The sequence below is a fragment of the Callospermophilus lateralis genome, unplaced genomic scaffold, assembly GCF_048772815.1.
Source record: "Callospermophilus lateralis isolate mCalLat2 unplaced genomic scaffold, mCalLat2.hap1 Scaffold_1098, whole genome shotgun sequence".
In the NCBI taxonomy this organism is placed as follows: Eukaryota; Metazoa; Chordata; class Mammalia; order Rodentia; family Sciuridae; genus Callospermophilus; species Callospermophilus lateralis.
This window is the reverse complement of record NW_027511223.1, coordinates 316,403-334,748: the sequence shown is the minus strand read 5'-3', so window position 1 is coordinate 334,748 and position 18,346 is coordinate 316,403. Positions and strand designations below refer to the sequence as shown.

The window sequence follows — 18,346 nt, the reverse complement described above, 5'->3', positions numbered from 1 at the left end:
GAGGCAGGAGGATCACGAGTTCAAAGCCAGCCTCAGCAACTTAGCGAGTCCCTAAGAAACTCATTGAGACCCTGTCTCTAAATAAAGTATTAAATAGGGTTGGGGATGTGGCTGAGTGGTTAAGTGCCCCTGGGTTCAATCCCCTGATACCAAAAAAAAAAAAAAAAGAAAAAAGAAAATAATTTGATTCCTGTGATTTGGATTTGAAATAATCCAGCTGGATTAGAAAATGGTGAAAGAGTAGAGGTAGAGGAGATAATGAGATTGGCACAGTCTGATGACACCTGTGGGTGTGTGGCAGCCACCTGGGGTTCACGATATTCTTTTGTCTGCTGTCATGGTATGCGAAGGTTTGTGCATTAGACGGGAAAGAGAAAAGTGGATCTTGGTGTGCAGCTCTAGGTTGACCACTGTGCTTGGTGTTGAGTGACCACTTAAGGAGGGAACCGTGCTGCTTGGATGCCCTCCTCTGCTGGGTTTCCTCCCAGTGTCACTGGGAGCTCTGTGGCATGGCTGTGCTGGAAGATGTGGCCACCACACTGCGTTGCCCCATCTGGATGGGCTGCCCCAGTCTGCGGGGCTCCCCTGGTCAGTGTGGAGCATGCCAGCACAGAGGAGCCATGTGGAGTCCCAGAGAGGTGGCCTGGACCTGCCTTTGGAGAGCTTGAGAGGCTGGTCTTGCTGGATCTGCCTCTGAATGGGAAGGTGAGCTACTCCTGAGGTCCTTCCTAGCTCACCACTGGCCAGGCCTAAATGAAGTTATTTTCTCACTAAGAGCAGCAGAGCCCTCTGTGACCACCAGGTGGACGTTGCCCTTCCTTGTTCCAGGTTTTGAGCTCAGGTAGTCCCTCAAGCCCAGCCATTGATAGTTCTTCAATCTGGCTCTTTCTGGTGCTTCTGGAGTGTTCCTTTCCCCCAGGTTTGTGGGATTGTCATACTCTCCCACTCCAGAGATCCTGTTCCAAAATGGCTCTGGTATCACCTGCTGGGGACCTGTACAGGTACTATATGAGGAGAGAAGGGAGAATTTCTGGACCCCAGGAGAGGCAGTTCATTGGCAATGTTAGTGACATGGGGAGGACAGGCGATGCAGGGGTCTGCCCTGTGCCTGGGGCGTTCTTTGGGAGGCTGGGTGGGAGCAGAGGTCCATGTAAAGGGGGTGTCAGGGGAGATGCAGAGCCTCTGGGTTCCCATGAGGTAGGAGGTCCTGTAGCTGGTGGGCAGGGCCTTCATAGTGGGATTCATGGGGAAAGGGGTTTGTGCATGTCATTGCTAGTCCCAGGGACATGAGTGCCACTGCACCGTCCCCCAGTGCCTTGCCACCGTGGCTTAGGCAAGCACTGATCCAGCCTTTGGGAGCCTATGACTGACTGGCCAGGAGACTCATGAGAGGCCAGCCATCCCTTCCCTGGGATCCCTGACTGTGGGACAAGAACATCCCTCCAGCAGAGAGCTCCAGTTCCCCTTTGCCCACCCAGTGGCTGTTTGTTAGAACCACTGCAGTGTCTAGCTGGAGCGCCACCCAGCCCCCACACGCTGGCAGGGAAAAGGTGAAGGCCTGTTTTAGCCCACACACAGCACGACGTGCCCTGCGAAATTGAGAATTCATTTTATTGTTATTGTCACCATTAGGAATAACAGCCTGTCCTCACTGTAAAAGGGGTCAACGTGACTAATATGGAGTGGATGAAATAAAGCCTGGCATTTTCCTGGATCTGGTTTACAGGTCTAGATGATCAGCGCCATGCGTTTTTACTAGGACCTGGGGTGCACGGTTCCTCAGCCTGCGGGGGATCTGAGCAAGTGGAGAGGTTGGCAGTGCCCTCAGCCTTGCTTGGAGTTTGGTGCCCCCCCCTGAGTCGTTATTTGCTGCTAGTTCTGTGGTTACAGAGCCTAAGCCCAGCCACCAGGTTTTCTGTGTTTGGTTTACTTGTTTAAAAACAGAAGTTTTGATTGTGAGGCTGTAGAACTGCTTTTTGGGGTGAGATTGCTGGCACGTCCATGCACACACTACCTCAGAGAGGAGGACACTCACAGGGGTGTGTGGCCTGTTTGCTCTCTGTCCTCTGGAGGACACAGAAAACAGAGCTGACTTTGTCTGAGGCTGAATGTGGAGTGACTGCTGGGCCCTTGGCATGGAGGCCCCCAGGGGAGGAGTCTGTTTCTGATGAAATGGGGGACAGGGAGCCCTGTGGCATGGCTGCCCCAGACATTGGCCTGTGGGCTGGTGGTGTCTGGGGAGCAGGTGGAGCAGCCTTCCCTGTCCGAGCTCCGGGTCCTGGCTTGGCCTGTACTCTCGAGGACACCTGCTGCTCCTGCCCTGTTGCAGTTAGGTTGAAGCTCAGACAGCTGGCAATGGCCTGACCCTGCCATTTTTTTATTTTGGGGAGCTCACCTTCCCTTTCTTGGCATCCCTGAGGAGGACTTGGTGCTCACTGGCTTCTCTGGGGGGAGGTAGAACTGGCCTTTGTATTCCACATTTCTTACCTGGTTCTTGGTAGGACCCATGTCTGATGGGTTGACATCATATAAAATCTGGGGTCTTGCTCAAAAACCACAGCACAGGGCATCTTCTGCAGGCTGAGATGCCAGGATGCATCTCAGGTGCAAAGAGCTGTGGAGCCACCCTGACAAGCCACCCATTTTCCTATCCCATTCTTGCCTCTTTTGGGAACCATTATCCCTGGAACACAGTTCTCAGAAGTGGGCAGCAGCTTTCAGATCAATAGTTTTCATTACCTTCTCTGTTTCTCCTCACTGAGAGACTACCCAGCCTGTCTCTTGTGATGCTATTGCCTGCCTCACCCCCAACCCCCTTCAGGGGCCCTTGGAGACAGAGGGCCAGGTGGGACAAGTGTGTGTCCAATGGGTATTAGTTATGTAGGACAGTAGAGTGTACTTTGACATATCATACATATGTCAGATCATCATGGAGTCTAACTTCCCATTCTTGTGGTTGGACATGATGTGGAGTTTCCCTGGTCATGTGTTCATATATGAACACAGGAAAGTTCTGTCCCATTCATTCCACTGTCTTTCCCATTCCCATCCTCTCCCTTTCCCTCATTTCCCTTTTTCTAATGCAATGGATTTCTATTATTCCCCCAACCGCCCTTGTTGTGGGCTAGCATTCACAAATCAGAGTGAATATTTGACCTTTGTTTTTTTGGGATGAACTCATTTCACTTAACACAATAGTCTCTGGTTTTATCCTTTTACCTGCAAATGCCATAATTTCATTCTTTAAGGCTGAGTAATATCCCATTGTGTATGTACACTGTATTTTCTTTATCCATTCATCTGTTGAAGGGCACCTAGGTTGGTTCCATAGCTTAGCTATTGTGAATGGGGCTGCTATAAACTTTAATGTTACCATGTCACTGTAGTATGCTGATTTTATGTCCTTTGGATATAGACTAAGGAGTGGGATACCTGGATCAAATGATGGTTCCATTCCAAGTTTTCTGAGGAATCTCCAGACTGCTTTCCAGAGTGGTTGCACCAATTTGCAGTCCCACCAGGAATGTATGAGTGTGCATTTTTCCCACATCCTCACCAACACTTATTGTTAGTTGTATTCTTAATGATCGCTATTCTGACTGAAGTGAGATGGAGTCTGCAGGGGGCCTTTGTAGGCCCTAAAGTGCATGCACCTTCAGCCTGTCATTGCTCCTGAATTCTAATAGAGGGAAAAGTGTTTCCTCTCAGAAGGGGCAGGACTGTGTGTGTCCACCCTGGGATCTTAGTGCAGGTCAGCTTCCCCTGCCTCTCACTAGACAGGCTGACTGTGCGTTCTTTCTCCCCCCTTTTTCCCGACCCTGTCTCTTCCTGGATGTTTGGAATCTGCATGACTCTGTTTGGGAACAAGATCAAGTCTGTGGCTAAGAGAGCGTTCTCGGAGCTGGAAGGACTGGAGCACCTGTGAGTATCTTGCCAGACCTTGCCTGACCCCCAGGCCTGCCAAGGGTGTCCATGGCAAAGTCAGCTAGGATTGAATGGCATCTTTGTAAACTGAGAAACAGACTGTTTAGAAGCAGCAGTTGCTTCAGTGCTGGCCCTTATCTTGCCTGTGCCAGAGCAATCACAAAACACATGGCCAGTCGATGTGATCCCCATGAATGCAGCTGGTGTGTGGACAATACCTTCCTCCCTCCAGTGCCCTGTGTCGCTGCTTCCCCCTCTCCTCCCTGGGCCCTGGTCTCCTTGTCACCCCCACAAGGCCAGCCATCAGAGTGACACATACCCCACCCCACTGGGAGCTTCTCTGCCTGGCCCTGGGAGTAAGGGGACCAGCCAGCCCTGAGAACTTTACATCCTTCTGGGGTAGCTCCTTCGAGTGGGTGGGCTTGAGTCTGTTTTTTCTTTGCACCAAGTTCGACCCCGGTTCTTCTGGGAGAGCCTGTGGCTGTTGACTTGCTGAGCAGGCCTGCACCCGCCTCTGCGCTGCCCCTCAGACAGGTTGGGTCCCCGTGTCACCGCATGTGCTGTATCAACACGTGTGAGAGCCACCTCCTGTGGAGTTATCACCTCTGGGTCACATGAAACCAAGGCTGTCACAGAAAACCTCCGAGTCTCCTGGCTCAGACACAGGGCTGGCTGGAAGGGCACCTGGGGTTTCTTGGCACAAGTCCTTGTGTTGTGATTCAGGGACCTGGGAGAGAATGCCATCAGGTCTGTGCAGCTGGACACCTTTATCACAATGAGGAATCTTAAGAAACTGTAAGTACTGAGGCTTCCTGGGGCCCTTGTGAATATGAGGAAGAACTTCCAGAGTAACAAACCCTTGTAATTGCTTTATGCTCACGTTTTTAATAGCTATGATCGTTTATGGGTAGATGCAAGTTAAACTGTTTAAAAAAAAATACTATGGGGAAGCTGGCTTGGTGATGCACGCCTATCATCCCAGCAGCTCAGGAGGCTGAGGCGGAAGGATTGCAAGTTCAAAGCCAGCCTCAGCAACTTATTGCGGCTCTACGCAACTCGGTGAGACCCTGTCTCTAAATAAAAAAAAAAAAATAAAAGGGCTGGGGATGTGGCTCAGTGCTTAAGTGCTCTGGGTTCAGACATTGCAGGATTATCAGGCCATAAAATGCCACCCATCCCATCCCTCCCACAGCCTGGATTAACTTTGAAAATGATAAGCTAAGGGAAAGTGGTCAGTGACAAAGGACCGCAGATTCTATGACCCAGTCACAGGGAAGTCCCAGGACAGAGAGATCTGTAGAGGTAAGATGTGCCCTAGGAGGTGCTCCAGCCTGGGGAGAGATGGAGAGAGAAGGGGAGTAGCTACAAAGTGCTTCTTCATGAGGTGACAAAGATATCTTAAAATTGACTGTGGTCATGACGACACCTACTCGTGAATGCACCACAGACCATTAAGTTGTGAACTTGAAATGGGCGAGCTGTAGTATTGGTGAATTGTTGCTCAGTAAAGCTCGGTGTGTGTGTGTGTGTGTGTGTTATAAATATAATTTTTACATGTCATAAAAATGTGTCTCTTTAAAACATGAACTTTGGATTTAGAGTCTTCAAAATTTGTGTCCTCAGTGATTTATAACATTTTCATCACTTCTGAAAGAAACCACAACCCCACGCCTTAGCAGGCATTCCCTCTTCTCCTGGCCACCAGCCGTGGTGGTCACTAGTCCACGGGTGTGTGTGACCTGCCTGCTCTGGACAGTTAATATGAGTGCTGGTGGACGGCAAGTGGCCTGAGGAACTCTTCTTTTCTTACTTTGCTGGGTATTCTCCCCCAGTGGGGGGATTGGATCTGGGGCCTGAGCTGCCCGCACCCCTGAGCAGTTTTGTTTTATATTTTTAATATTTTTTTTAGGTATAATTGGGCACAACACCTTTATTTTATTTGTTTATTTTTAATGTGGTGCTGAGGATCAAACCCAGCACCTCACACATGCTAGGTGAGTGCTCTACCACTGAGTCCCAGCCCCAGCCCCAACCCCTGAGCATAGTTTTAAAGCATCAGTTCCTTTTCTGTGACTGAGTGACATCCTGCTGTATGGATATAGGTTTTGTTTCATCCATGCATCAGATGGCGGATATTTGATGGTGCTTTGGGGATTTTATGATTAATGTTGATGTGAACATTCATGCACTAGTTATGTGAATTCTCTTGGGATTGCACCTGGGAATGGAATCTTTGGGTCCTGTGGTAGCTCTAGGTGTGACCGAAGAACTGTCAAACTGTTTTTTCAAAGTGGCTTCAGGATTTTACACACCTGCAGGCAATGTACAGGATTCTGGTTTCTCCTCATGCTTGCGGACACTTGCTATCTTTTTTTATTTCAGATTTTGCTAGTGGGAACACAGTAGAATTTCATGGTAGTCTTAACATTTCCACAATGACTTATGATGTTGAATAATTTTCTAGATTCTCATTGGATTGTGCATAGCTTCTTTGGAAAAATAGCTACTCAAGTCATTCATTTCTCTATTTTGTTATGAGTTATCAATTCTGAATATTAGCACATTCAGATCTATATTTGTTATGAGTTGTCAGTTCTGAATATTAGAATATTCATAATATTAGACCCCATCGGGTCTATGATTTGTAAATACAATTTCCTAGTCTGTGAATTGTGGTGGTGGTTTTTCAGTTTCTAGACAGTTGTGCAAAATTTTTTTTTAGAAATATTTTTAGAGCCAGTTGCAGTGGTGCATGCCTATAATTCCAGCAGCTTGGGAGGCTTAGTCAGGAGGATTGCAAGTTCAAAGCCACCCTCAGCAATTGCGAGGCACTAAATAAACAAACAAGAAAAGAATTCCATTTACAATAATTTTATTCTGGGGGGGCAGGTACCAGGGATTGAACCCAGGGGTGCTTAACCACTGAGCCACATCCCCAGCCCTATTTTGTATTTTATTTAGAGACAGGGTCTCATTGACTTGCTTAGTGCCTAACCATTGCTGAGGCTGGCTTTAATCCTGCCTCAGCCTCCCAAGCTGCTGGGATTACAGGTGCATGCCACTGAGCCCAGCTAAGTGTAATATTAAGTGTGGATTTTTCAAAGATGACCTTTATGAGGTTAAATAAGTTCCTTTCTTAACCCTAATTTTTTGAATATTTTTATTATGAAAATCTATTGGATTCTGTCTTGTGTGTAATATATTTGTGTGTGTTTCTGAGATGACTGTATAGGGTCCCCCCCCTTTGTTTTATTGATAATGGTCTAGTACATTGATTTTTGAATGGTAAACCTTGCTTTCCTGGGATCAACCTAACTTGATTATAGTATGTGATTCTTTTTAGGTGCTGTACAATTCAGTTTGCTGGGATTTTTGCTGAAGTTTTTGCATCTATACTTATAAAAGACATTGTTCTCTAAGTTGTTGTTGTAGTTGATGTGTGTGTGTGTGTGTGTGTGTGTGTGTGTGTGTTGTGTGTGTGATGTTTTTCTTAGGTGTTTGTTGTTAGAATAATAGTTGTATAAAATTAGTTGGAAGATATTCTCTTTACATCTACTTGTCCAAAAAAAGAAAGAGGAAAAAAAATGCTTTGGAAGTTTTAGATTGGTTCTCTCTCTAAATATTTGGTAGAATTCTCTTGAGTCTGGGCTTTTCTTTATAGGAATTTCTTAATTCTACATTTAAAAATTCTTAAATTCTAAAGTGTCTCCTTAGTGTTGAGCCAGAATTTGTTTTTTCTTGAGTCAGTTTTAGGAATTTAGTCATTTCAGCCAGGTGGTCTGGTTAGCTGGATAGAGTTGTTAGAGTGTTCCCTATTTTCCTCTGGCTGGAAGAAGGTCAGTAGTAGGGTGCCCTTTTTTGTGCCTTCTGTTTTTCCTTCCTGCCTACTAGTTGAGCTAAAGGTTTTTCAATTTTGTTGATATTTTCAAAGAACCAATTTTTGCTTTGCAGTGATTTTCTCATTTTCCTGTCCTCCTCCTTTCATTTCTGCTCAAATCATGATTAATTTCTTTTTCCTGCTTGTGATGGTGTAGTCTATTCTTCTTTTTCTGGGTTAAAAAACTGGATTACTAGTCCTAAACTTCTTTAATACAGGCTTTTCCAGCAATAAGTCCACGAGCACCATTTTAGGCATAGCTTCCGAGACTTGAAAACTAAACACATTGTTTTCATTCAACTCAGAGCATCTTCCAGCATCCCTGTGACTTCTTCTCTGCTATGCGGAAGTGCACTGCTTAATTTCCACAAGTTGCTTTCCAAATACTCTCTTCACTGTGGATTTAAACATTGTTCCATTGTCATCAAAAAAGATACTTTGTGTAGTTTCCATCTTTTTAAACTTATTGGACCTATGTTTTGACCTAAAATATAGTCTTATCTTAGAGATTGTTCCGTGTACATTTCAAAAGAATATTCTGCTGTTGTTTGATGAAGAGTTTCATGGGTGTATATTAGAACTAGTTTGTTTATACTGTTGTTCAAGTCTTCTTTATCCTTGTTCATCTGCCTAGTTTTTCTGTCTAGCTTTTCATTGGAAATAAGAGTATTATTGTTACATTGTCTGTTCTTCTCTTCAGTTCTGACAGGTGGTGCTCTACATTTTGTAAAGCTCTGTTAGGTGCACATATTTATAATTTTTATGTCTTCCTGATGGATTGACCCATTTGCATGATAAAATATTTTGTCTCATATTGGGTGACTGTTTAATTGTCATGGGATCTAAACTGCCTCTTGTAGGTAGTGTATACTGGGTCATAGTTTTTTTTTATCCATTATGGTTCTCCTTGCCTTTTGATCAGAGTGTTTAATTCATTTACTGTTTTGTTTTGTTGTAGGAGGGGGTACCAGGGATTGAACTCAGGGGAACTCAACCACTGAGCCACATCCCCAGCCCTAATTCATATTTTATTTAGAGACAGGGTCTTACTGAGTTGCTTAGGGCCTCACTTTTGCTGAGGCTGGCTTTCAACTCATGATCCTCCTGCCTCAGCCTCCTGAGCCGCTGGGATTACAGGCATGCACCACCACAGTTAATTCTTGTAGGTAGGGTCTGGTAGCAGTAAATTCTCTCAGTTTGTATATTTTTTTTTTTAAATCTGGGAATGTTTTAATTTCATCTTTATTTTTGAAAGATAATTTTGCTGCACCTGAGATTTCCAGACTTTTTAAATACTTTGAATATTTCTCCCTCTTGACCTTCCTGGTTTTGGATAAGAAATCAGCTACAAATATTTTCAAGGATCCCCTGTACTTGATAAGTTGTTTTTCTTGTGCTGTTTTGAAAATGCTTTGTCTTTGGCATTTAACACTTGAATATGATGAACCTAGCCTTTTGAATGAATTTTGCTTAGAGTTGATTAAACTTTTCAGATATGTGGGTGCATGTTTTTCATCCAATTTATAAGTTTGGGTGCATCAGGGCTTCAAACATACTCTCCCTGCTCCTTGTGTCCTGTGCTTGGACTTGCATGATCTGTGTGTTGAGATGATGGATGCTCTTGCACAGATCTCTGAAGTTCTGTGTATTTTCTTCATTCTCTTTGATTCTCAGACTGGATATCTCCACTGACCTGTCTCAAGTTTACTGACTCATCTGCAAGTTCAGTTCTGCTACTGAGCCCTCTAGGATGGATTTTTTAAAAATATTTTTAGTTGTAGATGGACACAATACCTTTATTTTACTTAGGTTTTTTTTATGTAGTCCTGGAGATTGAATCCAGGGTCTCACCCATCCTAGACAAGGGCTCTACTAGGGAGCTACAGACCTAGTCCTAGGGTGGATTTTGTTTTGTTTTTATTTGGTTCTGAGGATTGAACCCAGGGCCTTGTGCATGCAAGCCAAGCACTCTACCATGGAGCTATATCCACCCTAGGGTGGATTTTTAATTTCGGTTACTATACTTGTAAATGCCATGGTTTGTATGTGATTCATTTTTATAGTTTCTGTTCTCATGCTTTAATTCTCTTAGACTAGTTTTAGTTTTTCAAGTAGTTTTATAATAGCTGATGTTGTTTAAAACATTTTTTGAGAGAGAGAGAGAGAGAGAGAGAGAGAGAGAGAGAGAGAGAATTTTTAATATTTATTTTTTACTTTTCGGCGGACACAACATCTTTGTATGTGGTGCTGAGGATTGAACCCGGGCCACACGCATGCCCGGTGAGCGCGCTACCACTTGAGCCACATCCCTAGCCCCTCTGATGTTGTTTAATGAATCCAAGATCTCAATTTCCTCAGGGACAGTTTGTATTGACTTTTTTTTACCTGTTTCATAATTTGTTGTTGAAAATTGGACATTTAAGATAAAATAATATGCTGGGTGCGGTAACACAGGCCCCATCCCAGCTGCTCAGGAGGCCTATGCAGTAGGATCTTGAGTTCAGAGTCAGCCTCAGCAACTTAACAGAGGTCCTCAGCAACTCAGTGAGACCTTGTCTCTTAATAAATTACAAAATAGGGCTGGGGATGGGGCTCCATGTTCAAGTGACCCTGGGTTCGATCCCCAGTTCCAAAAAAAAAAAAAAGTAAAGTGACATGGCAAGTCCAGAGTCAGATCTTCCCGTCCTCCCCCAGGGCTTGCTAGCCCATCACCGTTCCTTTAGGGCCTCTCCTAGATGAGAGTTGTGGAGCCTGCTCTGCACAACCCCTTGAGTTCCTGCTTGGCTTGCTAGTGTGTAGCCAATAGTTGGACACAGAAGTCCTTAAGTCACGCCCATCAGCAAATCCTGGGTCCTTCACCCAGGCCGGGTATGTATGTGCTGGCGTGTGCTCTCACTTCCTGCTTGTGTGTGTCTGCCATCTGAGCCCAGGCAAGAAATGAGGGCTCCCCCGAGGTCTTTCCAGGGTGTGTGTCCACCCTGCACGTGGGCATGCACTTCCTGATTCCCAGGACTCTGGTGGACCTCACAGAGCCTGCTGCTGCTATCTCTTCCACCTGACTTTCCTTCAGTTTCAGTGAACTGTCCTGTTCACCCCGACGGCCACAGTCACCTTGGACAGTGGCATGGTTACACAGTGGCCACGATTTTCATCAGATGCCTGGGGACAGGGCTTCCTGTGGTGAGCCTTCTTCATGAGTGGGGCTTTCTAGGTCTTGGCCTGACAGATCACACAGTGCCACTGCTCAGATGGGGCTTTTGGGGGAGCTCCACCTGTCCCCTCAATGGTTGCTAGCTGCTGAGTCTCAAGGCTGTCACAGAGTGGGGTGGAGGCAGGTAGGACTTGGGTAACTCATAACACCAGAGAGCTCCTATCTCTTTCCAAGAGGTCTCCATTTTCTTGAGTCCACACCCTGTGGATCATTGTGTTTGATTTTCCAGAAATTGGAACCGTTGATTTTGACCATTTTTTTTGCAGTACTTTCATCATTTTAAGGGAGTTCAGATTTCTGGGGGTCCCAACGTTCTGTAAGCCATTGTGCCAGAGTCCTTTGTGCAGCCACAACAAGTGGCACCTCTTGTGTAGCCGTATCAACAGGTGCAGTGGGTGTGGGCCTCTAGGAAGCTTCCGGAGGGCTGGGTGACCAAGTGCTGGTGGCCCATTTCTAGTCCAGGGGCGTGCTCATGGCCTCACCTGGGTGGGGCCTGGTGTCCCTGGCCTGGTTTTGTGCGAGCGTGACAGCAGCTGGTCCCTCTCTCCTCATAGTGGCCCTTCTTTCCCCAGTCTACTTCCCAAAGCCACAGATCATCACCCAGCCGGAGACGACAACAGCTGTGGTAGGCAAGGACATCTGGTTCACGTGCTCAGCAGCCAGCAGCAGCAGCTCCTCCATGACCTTTGCCTGGAAGAAGGACAATGAGGTTCTGGCCAATGCCAACATGGAGAACTTCCCGCACGTGCGCACCCAGGACGGGGAAGTGATGGAGTACACCACCATCCTGCACCTCCACAGGGTCACCTTTGGCCAGGAGGGCTGCTACCAGTGTGTCATCACCAACCACTTTGGCTCCACCTACTCTAACAAGGCCCAGCTCACGGTGAATGGTAGGTGCCCCCGTTGGTCTCTCCCAGGCACCCCGCCCTGCTAGCTGCCCACTTAGGAGAGGATGAAGGCTGACCTGCGATCAGACCGCACTGTACCCTGGGTTTGCCCAGGGCAGGTTCTGCAGGTTAAAGCACCCTCTCCCTGGACTTTGGGTGACTGTTGGGAGGCAGGGTGAGTGGCAGAGCTGAGCCTTAAACTTCTCTGGAACCACGCAATTCAGTTTCTAGGTCCCGTATCACAGACCCTGGGGAAGCTGTGCCCTTGAGTGGGTGGCACAGCTGTGGAAGCACAGGCTAGCTTGGGCAGGGGCAGGTCCCCACCTCTCAAGACAGCAGAGAGCAAGACAAGTGTGGGGGAGGGTGGGATGAGGTCCTGTACTCAGAAAGCAGCTTGTCAGAGCTGCTCTCTTAAGGGCTGCTATTTTTGGAGGGGGACGGGAGGAGTGTGAGTGGGCATCTCCCTGAGAACCCGGGGAGATTTTTTTCATCATTAAAGTACCAGTGACAGAGTTGGCTCGAAGTTTATCAGAAGTGCCAGCAGGCTGCGCTCAGTCAGCCCCGCAGACCACAGAACAAACTTGACCACACTCAGGTTGTCTTGGCGTATTCTTAGAGAGGCCACACTGCCACCTCAAGACTCAGGCAACTAAGTGACTCTCTGCCAGGGCATTTGTTATTTACACCAGGTAAATGAGGTCCTGGGGTGCTTACCCACATCCCAGCCCTTTCCTATATTTTATTTAGAGACAGGGTCTCACTGAGTTGCTTAGGGCCTCACTAAGTTGCTTAGGGCCTCACTAAGTTGCTGAGGCTGGCTTTGAACATGATCCTCCTGCCTCAGGCTCCTGAGCCACTGGGATGACAGGGGAGGGCCATGGTACCTGGCTGACCAGAGCAGCTTGGACAGGAAGCTTGGTGATGCCTGCCATGCAGCTGGACACTGACTCTGGTGTCCCACTGCTTGCTGAACCTGAGCCAGTGAGCCCAGTGCTTCTGCCTATGTGTGCTCAGCAGCATGGCCCTCAGGCTGCCCTGGGGATGCATGGACCTTCCCTCTGTGATTGCAGCTTAGTGAGCAGGTATTTCTGTTTCTCAGGCTCTGTCCTTGTGGCTTGTGAAGGCAGGTAAGCCTCAGGCCCCAACTCCCAGTGTCCCACCTTTGTGACCCATTTCCTATGAGGTGCAGTAGGCAGAATGTCAGCCATAGCCTGGGACTCCATCCCCAGATGGAGTGGACAGGTGGAGGAAGTGCCAGGCCGTGGTGGGGAGAGGCTGGCACTTTCCCTGGGAAGCTTACTGCTCTTGATTGAGGTGGCTGTAGCAGTCCTGGGCTGGCGGTGGCACAGGGCGGGGAGGTATCGAGCAGTGGCCCTTGCACACTGGGGGTCTCTGCCCCAGAGGTGTTCCCTGCATTTGCAGCCAGCTGTCCCCTGACCTCCCCCTTTGTGTGTGTTTTCCAGTGCTGCCATCATTTACCAAAATGCCCCGAGACATTGCCATCCAGACTGGCACCATGGCTCCCCTTGGGTGTGCGGCCACCGGCCACCCCAACCCCCAGATTGCCTGGCAGAATGACGGAGGCACATATTTTCCTGCAGCTCGGGAGTGTCGCATGCATGTCATGCCAGACGACGACGTGTTTTTCATCACTAATGTGAAAATAGATAACATGGGCATTTACAGCTGCACCGCCCAGAACTCAGCAGGCTCTGTGTCAGCGAATGCCACCCTGACTGTCTTAGGTTAGACCCTTGGTATACTCTGGGGGGTGTGTGTGTGTGTGCATGTGTAGGAGTCTGAAATGGCACTGAGGGGAAGGCCTGCGGAGTTGCTCTGTGAACCCTGGGGTTACGGGAAGGTGTTGCTACTGTTTGAAATTTGGGGCTGCTTTTAGGATTTTTTTCCTCTTTTTAAAAAAATTGTTTGGGGTCCTGTGGATTGAACCCAGGGCACTCAACCACTGAGCCTCATCCCCAGCCCTATTTTGTATTTAGAGACAGGGTCTCACTGAGTTGCTTAGGGCCTTGCTAAATTGCTGAGGCTGGTTTTGAACTTGTAATCCTCCTGCCTCAGCCTCCTGAGCTGCTGGGATTACAGGCGTGCCCCACCACCATGGCTCCTATCTCTTTAAAAAGACTAAAGGCCAGTGCAGTGCCAGAACCTTGAGCAACTGGTGACCAAGGAGCATGCAGGAGGGGTGTGGTCTTAGTCAAGACAGGTTCACAGCACAGTTTGGGAACAGGAACCTTTGTGACCAGAGATCAGCCATCTTCTGAAAAGCTTGCCATGCTGGTGGAAGCCCTCAGGTAGGATTATGCCATGTCTTGCGAACCAAGCAGACCACAGCACTGAGGCCCCAGAGTGAGTGTGCTGTCTCTTGATCTCTTGCAGAGACCCCGTCCTTGGTGGTACCCTTGGAAGACCTCGTGGTGTCTGTGGGGGAGACGGTGGCCCTCCAGTGCAGTGACTGGCAGCCCCTCCCCCCCCATCACCTGGCTCAAGGGGAACTGCCTCCTGAGCCTCACCGACAGGCACCACCTTACCTCCGGCAACAAGCTGCTGGTGGTCTAGAATGTGGTGGTGGAGGACGCGGGCCAGTACACCTGCGAGATGTCCAACACGCTGGGCACGGAGCGCGCTCACAGCCAGCTGAGCATCTTGCCCACGCCTGGCTGCAGGAAGGACCACCATGGCATCTTCACCATTACCGTGGTGTGCAGCATTGTTCTTATGTCGCTGGTGTGGGTGTGCATCATCTACCAAACCAGGAAGAAGAGCGAGGAGTACAGTGTCACCAACACAGGTAAGCATGGTGGCCGTTCATTTCCAGGGCAGGAGAAGCCAGGTCCACACTCTTCAAGAGCTCTCATGCTCTGGGAACTCCAGGACCTCTGGGAATGTGGTTCTGGAGAACTGAAGCCTTGGTCCTGCAGACACTGGGTTCATACTCAGGGCAGAGCCTGAAATGGAACTGCCTTGGGGCTGGGGCTGGGGCTCAGTGGTAGTGCACTTGCCTGGCATGAGTGAGGAACTGGGTTTGATCCTCAGCACAGCACATAAATAGATAAACTAAAGGTCTATTGACAAGTAAAAAAAAAAAAAGAACTTCCTGCTGATGTCCTCCTCATAAACGGAGGTGGATTGTCCCTGAAGCATCACAGTGCTGTGGATTTATTAGTTTTGTCTCCCTTCCTGTCACTCTTCCCCGTCTTTTGTGGTCTCACATGCTTTTGACCTGGGCTCAGGTTCAGCTCGGGTCTGGGAGGGCCTCCTATCTTCACCAACTCCTGATCTCTGCGCAGCCTCGATGGCTGTTGCCAGGGGATCCTGCTTGGGGCCTGACAGTGAATGTGCATCTGCATCTGTTGTCACCGCAATCCTGAATATTTCATTGTCTTATCTCCTTGCAGATGAAACTATTGTGCCACAAGATGTTCCAAGCTACCTCTCTTCTCAGGGGACTCTTTCTGACTGGTGAGAAACCTCAATCAGGACTGAGGGTGGCCATTGGGCCAACAAGCACATCGAGAGCAACAGTAAGGCCTCTGACACAGTGAGATGGAGCTCTATCTAGGTGACTATCCTCCGTAGGTGGAGATGGCCTCTAGCTCCCTATTCAGGTGTCTGGCATTAGGTGGGAGGGAGCATCAGGTGAACGAGGCAGCTGCTGGCCCAGGCCTCTGTTGTTCAGCTCAGTCCTGGTCTGTGCAAGCTTTGCAGAGGTTTCAACATCCTGTCTCTCCGGAAGGTCACCATCTGGGCTTAGCAGTAAGCCTCCCAGTTGGGATAAGGTAGGACCACTGTCAGAAACAGCTGAAGGGAAACCCCAGGCCCTGAAACCAAGCCCTGCTTCCACAGTTGGCCCTTGGTATCTGTGGGTTCGATCTTCTACACACTAGAAATATCCAGGGCGGAGAAGGTGCATGCACATGCAGCCTTCTTTTCCTTGTCATTATTCCCCCAAAACACAGTCCAATAGCTGTGCACACAAAGTTACATTTTACTAGTCACAATGCTTAATCTAGGGTGACTTACATGGGACAGTGTATTCAGGTTATGTGCAAATGGTGTGTTATTATATACAAGGGACTTGAGCATCCCTGGATTTTGGGATCTGTGTGGGGGCTCTGGCACCATGAAGGTACCAAGGGATGCGAGTGCAGCGGCAGTGCCCAGACCTGCTCTGTGTTCCAGACTCACAGGGAAAGCTCTCTGCAGGGGGCGCTGTTTCAGTTGGTGGGAGATTGTGAGCACTTGCTGAGCTGAAGGCCGGGCCTGAGAGAGCTGCTCCTCTAACATGGTTGCAGATTCTCAAAGACTGCTTGCTGGGAAAGTGGTACTAGAAAACAGGCCCATTGCCAGCTTCGTGGTGGCACAGTAGTAACTCACACTGATAGAGAGACTGCAGCAGCAGCCCCACCCGTCCTGCTCCTCAAACTCACTGAGACCTCCTCTGCAGTTTCTAACCTGGGGAGTCTGTTGCAGGTGTGTGTCTGAGAGATGCGGGCCTCTTCCCAGAGGTTACGTCCACAGCATCATGCAGAGGCAGCCCAAGCTCTGTGTTAGATACAGTAAAGAGCCCTGGAAAGTGTCAGAAAAAGCCACTGGGACACCTGGTCCACCTAAGATGGGTAGGTGATGCTTCCACCAGGAAAAGCAGTGCCTTTTTGAAATCAAGATCTGGGTTGACCCACTCACTAAATGAAGAGGGGAGATGCCTACATTTCCGTCTAGCACTCCCTAAATTGGGTATTTAGTATATAAACAGGAAGCTCTGGCCTGGTGCCCTTTTAATTCTAGATGAGTGTGTCTCTTAGTTACTATTTATGGTACAGTAAACCTGAGCAATAATTTTCCAGAATAATAAGCAACATAGGGGGTTTTAGTATCTGTTCACCAGGGCTGTTTTGAGGTTAAATATCTAATTGTTCAGAAAACTCTTAACCCTGCCTGGTACCTAATTAAATTGTTGGGGTTTTTCTTTTTTCTATTTTTTTTTTTTTTTTGCCTCTGATCACAGTAGTGTGACTGCATTCTCTAAGTACAAGATTAGCTTAATCTGGGGCATGTGAGCAAGAAGGACCCCATCTCCACTAACGGTGTGGCATGTGCCCAGCCTTTTCTGTGAAGGTCTTTGGTAAGGGGGCGTTTGTAGGCCGGGGGCAGGACCCCACTTGGGTGCAGGTGGGTGACCTGTTCTGAGGGGGTGGCTCTGACCTGGCCCATCTCTCCTTCAGAACCCAGTGGCCCTCTCGTGTGCAGTGACTGCAATGCTGATGTGGACAGTTACTCCAAGGAGCAGGCCCCCCACCCTCAGCCCACATGCAGGGACAGCACACAGCCAAGTGCACTGTGTGGGCAGGATCCCAGCCAGGGCGACCAAGGAGACTCTCCACATCATCCTTGCAGTGGGGCCGGGGACAGGTCCCTCTACCCCAGCAAACAATAGAATGCCGACATCCTTGAGGAAGCCGGCAGTGTCCCTAGATGGAAAAGGTGATCCCTTACTGTCCTTCTGGCCTCCCTGGCAGCTACACCAGCTGCCACAGCTGGTCATGCTGGAACTTGGCTCTGACGGCCTTCTCTTTCCCCAGGGGTCTTTGCCTGTACTCTATAGTGAGGCTGTGCGACGAGGACCCCGCAGACCTTCATCCCTGCCCTGTGTTCCCTTCAGGCAGCACGGAGCTCCCAGAGGCCTCCTTGGCCTTTCCTGCAGGTTGCTATTTCCTTGGAGGGGGGTTAGGAATAGTTCTGGTGCCTTAGTGCATGGTGGGAATTAGAGACAAAAACCACATTTGTTTCCTGGGGTTCCTGGTGGGTTTGGAAGGACGGGGAGTCCTTGGTGTTGTGTGCTCTTCGAAGTTACGTTTAGCCTGCGTTGGTGGCTCCTGCAATGTGTCTTTGCTGTGAGGGGCTTTTCCCTGGAGGCTTGCTTCTTTGAGGGGTGGAGTGAAGGTTGCTAATCCACCACAAGCCATGAGTTAGGACGGTAGGCCTTTCTTCCTTCTCTGAAGCTCACTTTTTCTTAAAAGCAAATGTCATCTTGTCCATGTCGCCGGATTGTTAGCTGAGGCTTTTTATTAAGGCAAAGGCTGCTGGTGTTGGTACCTGTGGATTTTTCAATAGTGACGTTTTAATTCTGCCAATATAATATTACACTGGGGGTAAAAAAGATCAAGTTCTCACCTTCCAGGGCTAGCTCATGTCTACTGAGGAGCCTGAGCAGGCCCATCCATGCCCTCCCTTCACATAGACGGGACTGGGTGTGGACTACATAAGATTTAGCCCTAGACCTGGGTGTGTTTACACTTTTGAGACCTGTAGCTAACTGTCTTGTGAGTGCCAACGTGTAATTCACTGAAAATTACATTGAAACAAATAAGGTCCTTAAAAAAATCTCAAAGTACATTTCTTTAGCCAAAAAGCTGAAGGGAGATATTA

At 48.4% G+C, this 18,346-nt stretch overlaps 1 pseudogene; it reads left to right on the top strand.

Annotated features, from left to right (window-relative positions):
* LOC143637802 (leucine-rich repeats and immunoglobulin-like domains protein 1) overlaps positions 1-17,685 on the top strand; it is a 30,127-nt pseudogene extending 12,442 nt beyond the window's left edge.
* Positions 17,686-18,346: the final 661 nt, after the last annotated feature.